General features: G+C 37.3%; 1 long non-coding RNA gene across 2 annotated transcripts in view; it reads right to left on the reverse strand.

The window, feature by feature from the left end:
• LOC150080106 (uncharacterized) overlaps positions 1–13,776 on the reverse strand; it is a 148,925-nt gene that overhangs the window by 93,676 nt on the left and 41,473 nt on the right. For both annotated transcript variants that reach the window (XR_016547434.1, XR_016547433.1), the window contains exon 2: positions 1,509–1,590. This is a non-coding gene — a long non-coding RNA (uncharacterized LOC150080106). The remainder of the gene's footprint in view (positions 1–1,508; positions 1,591–13,776) is intronic.

The raw sequence follows: 13,776 nt of genomic DNA on the forward strand, positions 1-13,776 counted from the left end.
CTGAAAGTAAAAATCACCAATGGTCTCACAGCAATTCCAATTAACTTTTTGCAATCGAGCATCAGCGACTAAGACCATATTGCTTCGTGTATATTGTCTGTAAATTGCGTGTGTTCTGAGTTCGATTTTCTGTTTGCTGGACGAAAAAACCCGAGTTTCCAGGAGAGAAAAACCATGCTACCTTCGCCTGAGACCGACTAACTCAGTCACGTTGTGAAAATGGCCAATAAAAATTCCTTCTCTCATTGACGAGACTCGAACCTTTTCCACCCGGTGTTGGGATGACGGTGATTCTACTAACTGTACTACCCAAGAGCGCACAATCGGTAGTACCGAACAAACAGTTGCTTTATAGAAATATGTCGAAAATGCTGAAACAAGTGTGGAATTTTGAAATGAGTGTCCAAAACCTCAATCAATTAAGAATCATTTAAAATTAATTTCATTAAAATCGATTAAAACATAAGTTGCGATAATTTAAAAATAGGGATTGATTTATCAGACACCCTGTATATTCAAAATGAAGTACCTCACCAAAAGGCACTTTTTGTTCAGTTGTTTTCCAGCATATTAAGTTTTTATTGTTTATGGAATAAAATCCCACACGTCTGTCGTTGACAAATAAGTTCGTTGAACCTTTAATGGCGGTCAAACTGAGGTTTTCTAATCGAGTGGGTCACGAGACCCATTTTAAAACTGCAACTTCATTTCTTCTATTTGGGTTCTAATCCTTCGATCCGCCTTCAACTGATCTGACTGACCTGATATTCTTTTGACTTTTTCAAGTTCGTGAATTTTGTTATTGTTGGTGGCTAACTAGTAATCTCTGTTTAGCAAGCGTATTCACGCATCTTTATCTCATGCTCTTCCCTTTCTGCATTGTCTTATTTCTTTGGACCACGTTTCAGATAGGTTTTCCTCAACTGACAACCGATTAGTTTTCCATTGTTTATTTTTCTGCTCCGACACCCTTGAACGTTGCCCTGGCGTTTCTGTATTGAGGTCAACCTGTCTATCCAGTAGAATACAAGCATTTGCGAGGTTCTGTGATAACAATTTTCCCTCAAATCTGTAGTTTAATTCTTTTGGATTTCAGTTTCATCTATTTTAAAGTGAAAATAGAAAAGAATTTGATTTATTTTCAAATTTTCTTTCACCTGTTGACTTTTGGTTTCCGAAAATGTTTGCAACGCCCTTCTGAACGTCCACAAATATCACCTCCCACTACTTTCTCTTGTTTCTTTTTAAGAATTCAACTTACCCTCATTACCATAATTTTAACCAATTTTGACTTGAACTCACATTCTTGCAATTTTCTTAGTACATCTTCCATTTACACTTCTAATGTCCAATTCTTTCATCCAATTCATGTATATCTTGCCCTCACAGCCTTATTACATTTTTTTTTTTTTTTTTTTTTTTTGGAAAAATAATCAAAGAAAAAATTTCTAATAAATTTTAAATCTTTACGAATATCATAATTTCACCATCTTTCTGCTTTGGCTTACCTTTGGTAAATATTTCTCCACAGCAATTTGTTGAGATCCTCAAAGATTGGAAAATCGAGAGCAAAATACAATATGGCGAATTCTAGATATATAAAAAAAATGGAAAACAGGCTAGTTAGTGTGACCTAAGCTATAAACAAAAAAAACTCAAAATTATAATAATCAAATAACAAATATTACTAAAATTATTATAGCTATTATCATATAAAAATACACTGAATGATACGTTATCAAGGGCTAACAAACACCATTCAATACCATCTTCGGTAGCAATTGGTAGAATCCTCCGTCCTTCCCATACTGGGCCAGTTAGAAATGACTCGAGTCCCGTCTTGTCGATGACTGAGAAATCCTTATGGGACGTTTTTCACAACGTAGCTAAGTTAGTCAGTCTCAGGCGATGGTGCCAGGATTTTTTTACTCCCGGAAACTCCGTTTTTCGTTCAGAAAACAAAAAAACCTATTACACACACACACACACACACACACAAAAAAAAAAAAACGTGCAATTTACAGACAGTATACACTGATGAGCCAAAACATTATGACCACCTACCTAATATGATGTTGGTCCTCCACGTGCAGCCAAAACAGCTCGTACCCGGCGAGGCATGGACGCTACAAGATTTCTAAATGTGTCTTGTGGTATCTGGTACCAACATTTAACCAGCAGATCCTTTAACTCCTGTAAGGTCCGTGGTTGAGATGCCGCAGATGGGAGTTGCTGTTTCGACGCAAACCACAGATGCTCGATGGGATTGATTTCTGTGGAATTTGGAGGCCAGGGCAATACCTGAAAGTCTTCCTCATGTTTCGCGAACCAATTTCGAACAATCCGGGCAGTGTGAAATGGCGCATTATCCTGCTGAAAGACGACACCGCCAGAGGGGAAGACCGTTGCCATGAAAGTGTGTACCTGGTCAGCAATGATGTTTAGGTAGGTGGTAGACGTCAGAGTGCCTGGCACAAGGATGACTGGACCCAGGGTATCCAGCAGAACATCGCCCAAGACAACACACCACCACCAGCAGCTTGTTTTCGTCCCACGGTGCATCCAGGCGCCATCACTGACCCAAGTAAACGATGCACACGTACCGGCCGTCCATATGGTGCAACAAGAAACGTGATTCATTGGACCAGACGACCTTCTTCTAATCACTCAAGGTCCAGTTTCGATGCTCGCGTGCCCATTGTAGGTGCTGTCGCCGGTGAACCGTGGTTAGCACAGGCACTCAGAACGGCCTGCGGCTACGCAGACTCATTTTCAGCAGGGTTCGATGTACTGTGTGTTGTGACACATTACTCCCATCACCAGCATTCCAATTACCTGCTAGTTGCGCCAGAGTCGCCCTTCTGTTGTCACGTACCATCCGGGATACACCTCGAGCATCGATGAGCGGTGGTCGTCCAACACCTCGCTGGCGTTTCGTGGGAGGGGTTCCCCTCCTCGGACCACTTTCGGTAGGTACTAACCACGGCTGACCGTGAGCATCCCACCAGCCGTGCCGTTTCGGATATGCTCTGACCCAGTCATCTGGCCATACCAATTTGGCATTTGTAAAACTCGCTTAAGTCCGCTGCCTTTCCCATCTGAAGAACAAGAGTAACACTGATTAACGGAGCTCAGTATCAGGTGTTTTTTATACCGTATCCCGACCCGCGCACGCGACGTAGTTCACCTGCAGTTGCTTCGATTTGCATAACGACTCGCTGGTCATAATGTATTGGCTCATCGGTGTATATATGGAGAAATATGGCCTTAGTCGCTGATTCCTAATACCCAAAAACGTGAATATCTCAAATAACCTTTTTGCACAGGGAAACTAATAATGTGTGCTGAAACCTTTAGCATTTAATACCTCTAGTCTCCCTGGCACACTCTCCACAAGATTTGTGTAAGCATCTGTTTTTGTGCAGTCTCTCCTCAAGCGCATCCCACGATTCAGTTCGTCCCAGAGGTTCTCTATAGATTTGAGGCCAGGTCTCTGGGCAGTCCAGTCTAAATTTTCGAAGCTCAGGTCCTTAAACCAGTACATCATAACATGAGTAGTATGACCTGGAACGTTGTCCTGCTGATATAGGTAAGGGCTTTCCCTGACATGCTGCCACAACGTCGGTATGCCATTATTGTCCAGGCCATCTAGATAGATCTCAGCATTCGTGATTTTGTCCAAAACAACCAATAGTACCATACCAAACCATGAAAAATAATCCCAGATGATCATGCTAACTCTGCCAAACTTCATTGTCAGAGTGATACAGTCTGGCAGGAAGCTTTCTACAGATATAATAGTGCATTTAGCTCAAGAGTTGAACAGTTGTCCATAACTGGATCACTGAGTATGTGTTTTCCAGATCTGCCTCTAATAGTCGTCTCACAAAATTTATTTGGGTCAATTCCCAACCTGTTGTAAAACCTTATGGAGTTAGCTGGGAAGAATCTTTTTCAGTTAACCTTATATTTGGTTAGAGTTCCATCGGCTTATAACTTGCAACAAGAACGATATGTGATTAGCCATCTCAAAGATGTGTAACCATTCTTTTAAATTTATTTTTGTCGCTAGAATGGTCACAGTTTTGCATATTTCTTTTTGTTTTTTTCAATTTTTATAATTACTGTTTAATTAGTTCGTTATTTCATTAACGGCTAACGTTATAATAATTAGAAAATAATTAGAAAAAAATTAATAATCAGTATATGCGGAATTTTTTCGAACAATAAAAAAAAAATAGTTCTAAATTTTACCATCAGGGGCGCACCGTGTGATTAATTTAGAAAAATAACGCAAAGGTCAATTGACGATTTACGACGAAATCTGAACGTGACCGCCATTAATTTATTCGGTTCTTCTGGAACAAGGAGGCCCTTAGACGTTTTATGTCTTTGATACGCTCTAAGGGCTTCTCTAAGATTATTGCCAGTCTTGTAATAAAGTTTAATTAAAAATGCTTTATTTTTAAGCAGCATTTTAAAGCAAGTTAGTTAATTCACGCAGTACCTTATATATTAGGGGTGTTAGCAAACAGTAATTACACTGGGCGGCATCAATTTCTTCCTGAAATAATTTCGACAGACTCTCGTAGGAAATCATGTTCGCAAAGATACTTGGGGGCCCGGATGCAAAAGGGGTTAAGGGACCTCGTTTATTTATGTTGAGACTTTGATGGCTCCCTCGACTGGGCCCCCTATATCTGGGGCCTGGTGCGGCGCATCCAATGCCCCTCCATTTGCAGGCCCTGTCTTGCCGAAATAAACCTGATATGTTTTGCTACATCTGCGAAGGAGTGGTATTAAAATTGCAGCCGCAGCCATATCACAACTTGTGATAAAAGCTTATGAACTCTATTTTGGATGTAAGGTCAGAGATCAAGATAAAGTACGGGCTCCAAAGATTTCCTGTACCTCATGTTCAAAAGGCCGGTTCTTTTCGATGATACAATGTCAGTGCCAAAGCTACCAGAAACTTATGGACTTGACTCTGATTCAGGATCAGAAAAGGAGCCTCCAGAAGATGCAGAACTCAGAACGATAATTTTATTCTTTATACCGCAAATCCGCATCTAATCACTGAGGTAGAATTAAACGATTTGGTCAGAGATTAAGACCTCTCCAAAACCAAGGCTCAATTACTAGGATCATGCCTTCAGCAGTGGAATCTTCTTGTAAAAGGTGTTAATGTGTCTATTTACAGGAAGAGGCAATCTAACATAACGACCTATTACAGGAATTGATGAAATGTAAGTGGAGGCTTTTCATTGATTCATCCAAGATCAGTTTGAAAGCAGTTTTACTCCATAATGGAAATAAATATCCATCTATACCATTGGCCCATGCAGTTCACATGACAGAAACGTACGATAACTTACAGGTTCTTTTGCAAAAAATATGTTATCAATGGAAAAAAATGGAAATGGAAAAAAAAAAAAAAAAAATGGCCAGACCATTCAGAAACTACACCAGGACAGAAAAATATACCACATCCTCCTTTGGTGGATAAATCAAAAATCTATTTACCTCCATTGCACATCAAGCTAGGTTTCATAAAAAAAATATTTGCGAAAGCGATGGACAAAAAAAGGAGGATTTTCTTGTTTGAGGCAAAAGTTTCCTCGAATCAGTGAAGCCAAGATAAAAGAAGAAATTTTTGTGGGTCCTCAAATCAAACTGCTACTCCAAGATGAAGATTTCATTAAAATTTTAAATGCTACAGAAATAAGAGCCTGGAAGACGAAATTGTGGATCAACTAATTTTAGCGTGCAGAGAGTTGGGATGTAATATGTCGTTAAAGCTTCATTTCCTACATTCCCATTTAGGATTTTTTCCCTGTGGTTTCACTAAGATATTTCTGAAATGGACAAAAGATACCAGAGAAAATGGAGTCCAAACATGTTGGAAGACTACTGTTTGTTATCAGATAAACATTTTTGTAAATAGAATAAGGTTAATTGATCCATTGTTCAATGTTTAGTACTTTATGTAACATTTTCTTAAAATATATCAAAACTTTTGTACTAAAAACTTAGTTTTTGACTTTAACCCTTCACCCTTAAAATTGGTGGATGTTGCAGCAATATGGTTGCCATATTTGAATTCAGCAAGTCAAATCTACAAGAATCAACCTAAATTCTAACAGGGAGCGAAATTTTTTTGCCGACCAGTGTAAATTCATTATTTAAAACAAAAAAAAAAAAAAAAAAGCAACGCATTTTATACTCAAACCGCCAAATTTCGTTTTTGGAATGCGCCACTTTGCCCATTCATTCCTCCAACCACTGCATAGCAAAAAAAAGCATAATATCTAGTGCTTCAGCTACAATATATGTATGAAAAAATAAATAAATAATAACTTTCAGATTTCTATTGGTCATATTTTAATCAAATTTGAGAAGGCTTAATAAATCGTTTCAAACGAGCCAAATATAAAATTCCCATTGAGAGTCGTGTTATTACATGCAGACGAACGGACGGACAAAGAAATAATAACTGTCAGATTTCTATTGATCCGATTATAATTAAATCTGGTAAGACTCAATAAATCATTCCAAACGAACCAAATTTTAGAAAAGAAAGAAAGAAAGAAAGAAACAAATAATAATTGCCGGATTTCTATTGGTTCAATTTTAATGAAATTTCGAACGGCTTAACAAATCTTTTTAAAAGGCCCAAAATTTTACGAAAATCCGTCCTTTGGGAGACGAGTTGTTACATGCGGATGGACGGATGGACATGACGAATACTAAGTTAAAAACATTTTACAATACTGGAGTTCATTGAACTTGTATTTTACTGTATTTGCATCCGTCTTCGTCTCACAGAATTAGAAATCCACTGCCTTTTCAGTAGCCCTACTTCTATCACTCTTTCGTTTCCACCCCTGCAGAGATTTGGACAACCTTATATTTCCGCCTAGGAGTCTCTCTAATTGTACTATCTCAATCAAACTTCATTCACAATCAGGTTTTGTAATCTTTGTAAAGATCAGCGGTATCCTGTTCGCACACATCAGTATTAATGTAGTGTTGCGCTGTTCCCTATATGATCCGCGAATAAACACCTCTTATTTTTGTTTAGGTTCATTGCCTTCTGATTGCAGTTAGAGTAGTAAGCGATGATTCTGTGATACATGCGCAGTAAAATATAGTTAGGACAATGCAAAAGGAAAAACAGATCGTCCATTCTGATAAAATATCAAATAAAATATCTCTGAATAAATGATTATTAATTGCTAATCTCTTTCACCTTATCTTCTTTTCATTCTGTTTCATTAATCGCTTTGGTATCTACGTGTTCAAATTTAAACCTATTTTTTACTGTTTAAAAAAATACCACGTATACTGATTACAATACAAAACAAGTTAGTTTTGTATTGTAATCGTAAAAAATTTGTATTGTGAAAAATGGCTAGCCTATGTGATATGTATGAAAAAAAAAATAAATAATAAATAATAATTGCTGGATTTCTGAAATTTTGGTCTGTAATTTTTTAATGAAATTTGGGAAGGGTCAAGAAATCAGTCTAAAGAGATAAATATGAAATTTCATGAAAATCCATCCACTGGGAGTCGAGTTATTACATGCGGTCAGACAGACGGACGAACGAACATAGAATTATCAGATTTCTATTGGTTCGATTTTAATGAAATTTTTGTTGGCTGAACAAATCTTTCTAAAAGGCCTAAATATAAAATTTCATAAAAATCAATCCATTGAGAGCTGTTGTTGCTATTGGGTTTTAGGAGCATAGACAACTAAGGCGATGTTGCTCAGTGTATGTTGTCTGTAAATTGCGTGTGTGCTGAGGTCGATTTTCTGGACGAAAAATCCGAGTTTCTGGGAGAAGAAACCATACTATCCTCGTCTAAGACCGACTAACTCAGCAGCATTGCGAAAAGATCCATAAAAATTCCTCCCGTCATCGACAGGATTCGAACTCGGGTCTTTTCCACCCAGTGTGGGGGAGGACGGCGATCTACCAACTGTGCTACCCCCACCCACGAGAGTTCCACTGAGAGTCAAGTTTTTTACATGCGGAAGGAATGAAAATAAATCATAATTGCTGGATTTCTACTGGTCCGATTGTAATGAAATTTGAAAAACCTCTACTCTACAAATCTTTCAAAAAAGGCCAAATATAACATTTAATGAATATACACTCAGTGATAGTAAAGCTATTATAAGGACGGACAGACAGACGGAAAAAGAAATAATAATTGTTGAACTTATATTAGTCTGATTTCAATGAAATTTGGGTTGGCTCGACAAATCTTTCTAAGTGGTCTGAATATAAAATTTCATGAAAATCCATCCTTTGGGAGTGGAGTTATTACCTGAGAAAGAATAAAAAGAAATAAGAATTGCTTGATTTCTATTAGCACAATTTTTAATCTTTTTTAAAAAGCCCAAATATAAAATTTCATGAAAATCTGTCCACTGTGAATCTAGTTGTGACATGCGGACAGATGGACAGACACGGTGAAGACAATAGGCACATTATGCATATAATCTAACGCGCGTATAAACATGTTTCTTTCTTTGGCTTGTAATCAGTACCGATAGTTTCCCAGTTATTGATTTTTATAAGTAGGAAAGGATAGATTACAATACAAATCAGTGAAGGCAACTGATACCGAAATTCCCTCTAAAACAGATTGTGTTTTACGTAATTTTTAATAAGAAATGTGGGGTAATGCGTAAAAGCAGAGATTGTAATTAACTAAAACACCTGAAAAACAAAGATTGTTTGGTAAGAAGTGTTCTCACTACACCGTTTCTGAAAGAAAGTCCAGGAAATTAAACAGACAGAAACAGTAAATCAAATAATGGTGTGCACTTCAGTAACCAGCTAGGTTGGACTTCAGCACTCAGTGTATTTCCGGCCATGTAGGAAGGCGTTTGTAATTTCCTCGCACTGTTAACATTGACATGGACCAGTTTCAGCTTCCCTCCCCTTCGTATTTTCTCTTCAGTATATTCTTTGTTTCTCTGGTAGAACGAACTGACTAACAGCATACAAGGTGCAGCTAAAAAGAAACGAGAATCGTTTCTTACCAACACCTTACTACTGCGCATGTCAACAACATTCGTATCGTTCTGTAGCTTGTTTTTTTTTTTTTCATTTTTACCCTTCACTCATTTTTACCCTTCGGTGAAAAAAGGAGTGATCGTAATTTAGAGCAAAGGATTCTTATTAAATTTTTAGTGAAACTCGGTAAAAATTGTGCAGAAATGTTGGAGATCTTACCGAAAGTGTACATTGATGAAACCATGAGTCAGCCACGTGTATACGAATGGTACAAACGGTTAAGAGAAGGATGGGAAGATGTCCACGAAGACCACCAACTTCAACGACAGACGAGAATGTTGAATCTCGTCTGTCGTTGAATCATCATGAATTTACTGTTTCTGTCTGTCGCCAGATCAGACACTCTACATTGAGATTTTAGGAAGACTTTGTGAAAAAATTCGAAAGACATGGCCCAATTCATTGCCGAACAAATGGTTTTGGCATCATGGCAATGCTCCGAGTCGCAGTGAGATAAGTTTTTAACAAAAAACAAGATTACGACATTGGAGCACCCGCCTTATTCTTCAGATCTGGCGCCGTGCGACTTTTTTTCTGTTCCAGAGAATAAAAATCCATCTTAAAGGAAAACGATTTGAGGATTTATCAGACATTCAGAAGAACACAATGCATAAATTAAAAGGCGGTATCTTCCGAGGACTTCAGCTGCTGTTTTAGATCCTGGAAATCGCGAATTTCTACATTGAGAAATTCGCAATGCGGAGCACTGCATGGACGCGATTGGAGAATTTGTCAAATTATAATAAAATACCGTTGCTTCAAATTACAACTTCATAAGAAATTTGCTGATGTGATATTTATTATTTCAATTAATGTAGCCTTAATACAGTACATTTATACTTTGGAGTAAATCAAACTGAATTATTAAATACTATCCCTAGTTTTAAAAATGACCTTACTCGAAGTCCGGTTGGTATTAGTAACATATTGGCTAAATGATGCAAGGACTCAGACTTTTTCTTCATCTACCAAAAAACAAAGAAAAAAAGAGGGGGGAAGCGAATCGCTCATACCTTCTTCAATTTATTAAACACAATTTGTAGGATTATATTATCAAGGGACGATCTACCTGCACAGATATGATCGTTTTTGTAATTGATATAGCTCAGGCGTTAGACGAAGGAAGACAAATAGCTTCTGTTTTCATTAAGAAAATCTCTTGACAAAGTAGTTCATCGGAAATTAGTAGAAAATATGGATAATCTGTTGAATCAGAGCCCGGGCTTTAGGCTGGATCTCAAATTACTATAATTTTTAAAGGCAATGTTTCATATTCTTTTAAACTACAAGTCAGTATATCCCCAACGTTCATCCTTGGGCACTTTGATTTATGTGAATAACTTACCAGGGGATTACCAAGTCAAAATAAGCATTTTTACCGACGTCATAAAAATTTATAAATCATCACAAAGTATCAATGACTATATAATTTTAAATGATGCTCTTCAATTAGGTTTAGTTTCTCTTATTGTATTAATAAGTCTGTGTGTGTAATTATAATCACTGTCCTCACAACGATGGAAAAAGTCCAGGTTCGAATCCCATCAGTGAGAGAACTTTTATGGGCTTTTTTCACTCCGTGGCTGATTTAATCGGTTTCAGCAAGATTTCCTTTTCACCCTTCGGAAACAGGATTTTTCATCCAGCAACTCAACCAGAGAACACACGCAACTTATGGACATATTACCCATTGGCAGATGAGTAGTTCTCAGGTTAGCCCTAAAATGACAGCCCTTCAAAATTTTGGGTGTTTGTTTTAGAGACTCACTATCCTTTTGATCTTCATATCACAAACATTTATGAAGGTAGCAACCAGAAAAGTTGGGCTTTCTAAGGGTTAGCAGAGATTGCCATCAGTTTGCATTATTTTTGTTTCTTTACAAAAAATTATGTAAGGTTTGTCGTAGAATACGTCTCCCAGGTGTGATCTCCCCATGCCGTCTACCAAAAATTAGAAATATAAAATATCCAAAACGAAAAAAGGCCAGTGCACTACATTAAATGTAGTGACAATTTTTGTTGTAAAGAGTGGATTACAATAATGAGAAATTATATCATCAGGAATGTGAAATGTTTGGACTTGAAACACTAGAGGAAAAAATAAATAAAGTTTGTTATTATTTAATAAGTTACTAAACAGGACTGTTAATAGCTACAATTCACTCACACAAATAAACTTTAATGCACTAAATGTATCTCTTAGAAATACTCCATTATCATAACCATCTTACGCTTCAAGAGAAAACTCAAATCTGTAAATACGCGTAATAACTAACTTCGATACATTTTTAACATCCCGAGTATATATAAATAATACATTATTTTAAAGGAAGAGAGGGAGTGAACTGTACAGTTGTATTCTCTTCTGTGTGCATCGATTAGACTGATCTCTCTTTTTCTTTTAAGATTAATGCATTCTTTAACCTTCTGAAATTTATATCATTAAGTTTCTGTATTTCTTAAAGTACTTTATACAAATAACAAGTATCCCTGGGGGGCGCACTTTCAGAACCACGGGTCTAATCGTTCCTTATACTTCCATAACGTCAGCTCGAAGTTTGTTCCAACAATTGATTACTGGCAGAAAGCACATCTATCGTACAACCATTCTTTTCCAACTTGAATTTATAAAAGGTACCACATAAGGTATATTACATGTTGCATATAAAGTATAATTAGCAAATTTAGACATTAAACTTGATATGCCTTCATCAATAACCCTAATAAATATGTAAATCAATACGAGGCCCAGGACTGAACTCTGAGGAATTTCAATAATTACATTAGTCCATGAAGGCAGTGGCCATTAATAACCACTCTCCGTTTCCTGCCACTAAACCATTCCTTTATCGATATAACTTTCCCTAGTAACTTGTCCCTAATGCCACACTGCTCCAATTTGTACATCCGCACGTGCACAATATAAAACCCTGATTCTTAGGAGAAATGCACTTGATAGTTCTTTCCTGGGCCAAAGTATTCCCACTGCTCTGAACATTTGATTAAGAAAATGACAAAACCCTGAAGTAGCATGAATCTCACTCCCAAAGTCGGGAGCCCAGTATAATGTAGAAAAGAAAAAGAGAGAGGAAAAAAAAAAAACTGGACAATATTTAAGATGAGGGAGTAATAATATCTGAAAACAGATGAGTCTTTAAAATCTATTTAGTTCCATTTAGAATAGTTTCCCATCTTCATAACTTGTATTCCTTGACTATCGATGTTTTGCTAATTGTCAATCATTTAGGAAGGTCGATTTCGAATCCTATAAGTCAGTGGTGTTTGAGAACCACTCAAACGGGCACCCGTTTGAATGATTCACAAATTGGTTCCACAAGCTTCTTTTCCCCCAATAAATTCATTTGTTCACTATATTGAATCATTCTTTTACTCTTACATAAAGTTGTCATTTGAACATTCAACTGGAATCACTGATTCAGATAATTCCACACTCGCTGGCAACTGTTACTATGCTGAATGATGATGACTTACTTCGAAGTGGCTCGAGTCACTTTACTGTAACGACTCGACTGACTCAAGTCAGCCAAAAGACTCGTTTAGCTCATCACTAGCTGGCCATTGGTGTCAACAGTCAATTACAGTAAACATACGGTATTCAAATGTAAGTTTCCACATGGTATGATCACAGGTTCCTTGGTATCAGATTGTACACTTTACTGGGGCTTCTTTGTCAATCATAGTGATGGGAAAGGCCAGTGATCTTTCCGATTTTCAAGAAAGTTTTACTGCTGGAGCACGTTTAGCAGGAACCACAATTGAGAAAATAAAGGAAAACAAAAAAATAATAATAATAAAAGAAAAAAAAAGAAAAGGTAAACCATCGGAACCAAAAGCAACCATCGGAACAATATATAACGAGTGGAAGAAGAAAGGAGAAAGCACCACTAAAAGAAAGAAATTCAGCAAAACGTCGGTACTCAAGAACAAGACCGCAGAAATTTTAAGAAAATTATGTGTCAGAATGGAAGGTCCAGCGTGCAGCAAATGACTGAAAAAGATCCATTTCCAATCAGCGGGAATTGAAGAATCTGGGAATTTTTTTTTATTTGCTTGTTGGGTGCTTAGCATTAGCATTAGCATTAGTAGAGGCATATGATGCAAGAAAGCAAGCTAATGCAGCATCAACCAAAAAAAAAAAAAATACGCTCCCATTTCACCCCTCCGTTCGTTCCAAGTACCTGTCCAGCTCAGCCTTAAATTTATTTAGGCTATCAACTTCCACAACAAAGGATGGAAATCTGTTCCACCAACCAACCACCCGCTGGCTAAAGGCAAACTTCTGCACATCTATCCTACATCTGTCTTTCCTCAATTTGAATTCATGCCCTCTCAAATTATTATTCTGAGCAAGAGGAATAATTCCATCAGCATTGAGCATGCTCAAACCATTCAAGGCATTATACACCTCAATCAGATCACCTCGCCGGTGCCTAGTCTCCAGACACTGTAATTTGCAAAATTTAAGTCTTTCTTCGTAAGAGCAACCCTTTGTTCCATTCACTGATCTTGTTGCTCTTCTCTGTACTCGTTCCAACAGCTCTACATCCTTCTTAAATTAAGGCCTCCAGACCTGTATACAGTAGTCAAGGTGTGGCCTGACCATTGCCTTATATAAGGGGATAATCACCTCCTTATCCCTGCAAAAAAATTGCCCGTATATGAC

Source organism: Mastigoproctus giganteus, chromosome 9, assembly GCF_048544385.1.
Source record: "Mastigoproctus giganteus isolate SK-2022 chromosome 9, ASM4854438v1, whole genome shotgun sequence".
Taxonomy (NCBI): Eukaryota; Metazoa; Arthropoda; class Arachnida; order Uropygi; family Thelyphonidae; genus Mastigoproctus; species Mastigoproctus giganteus.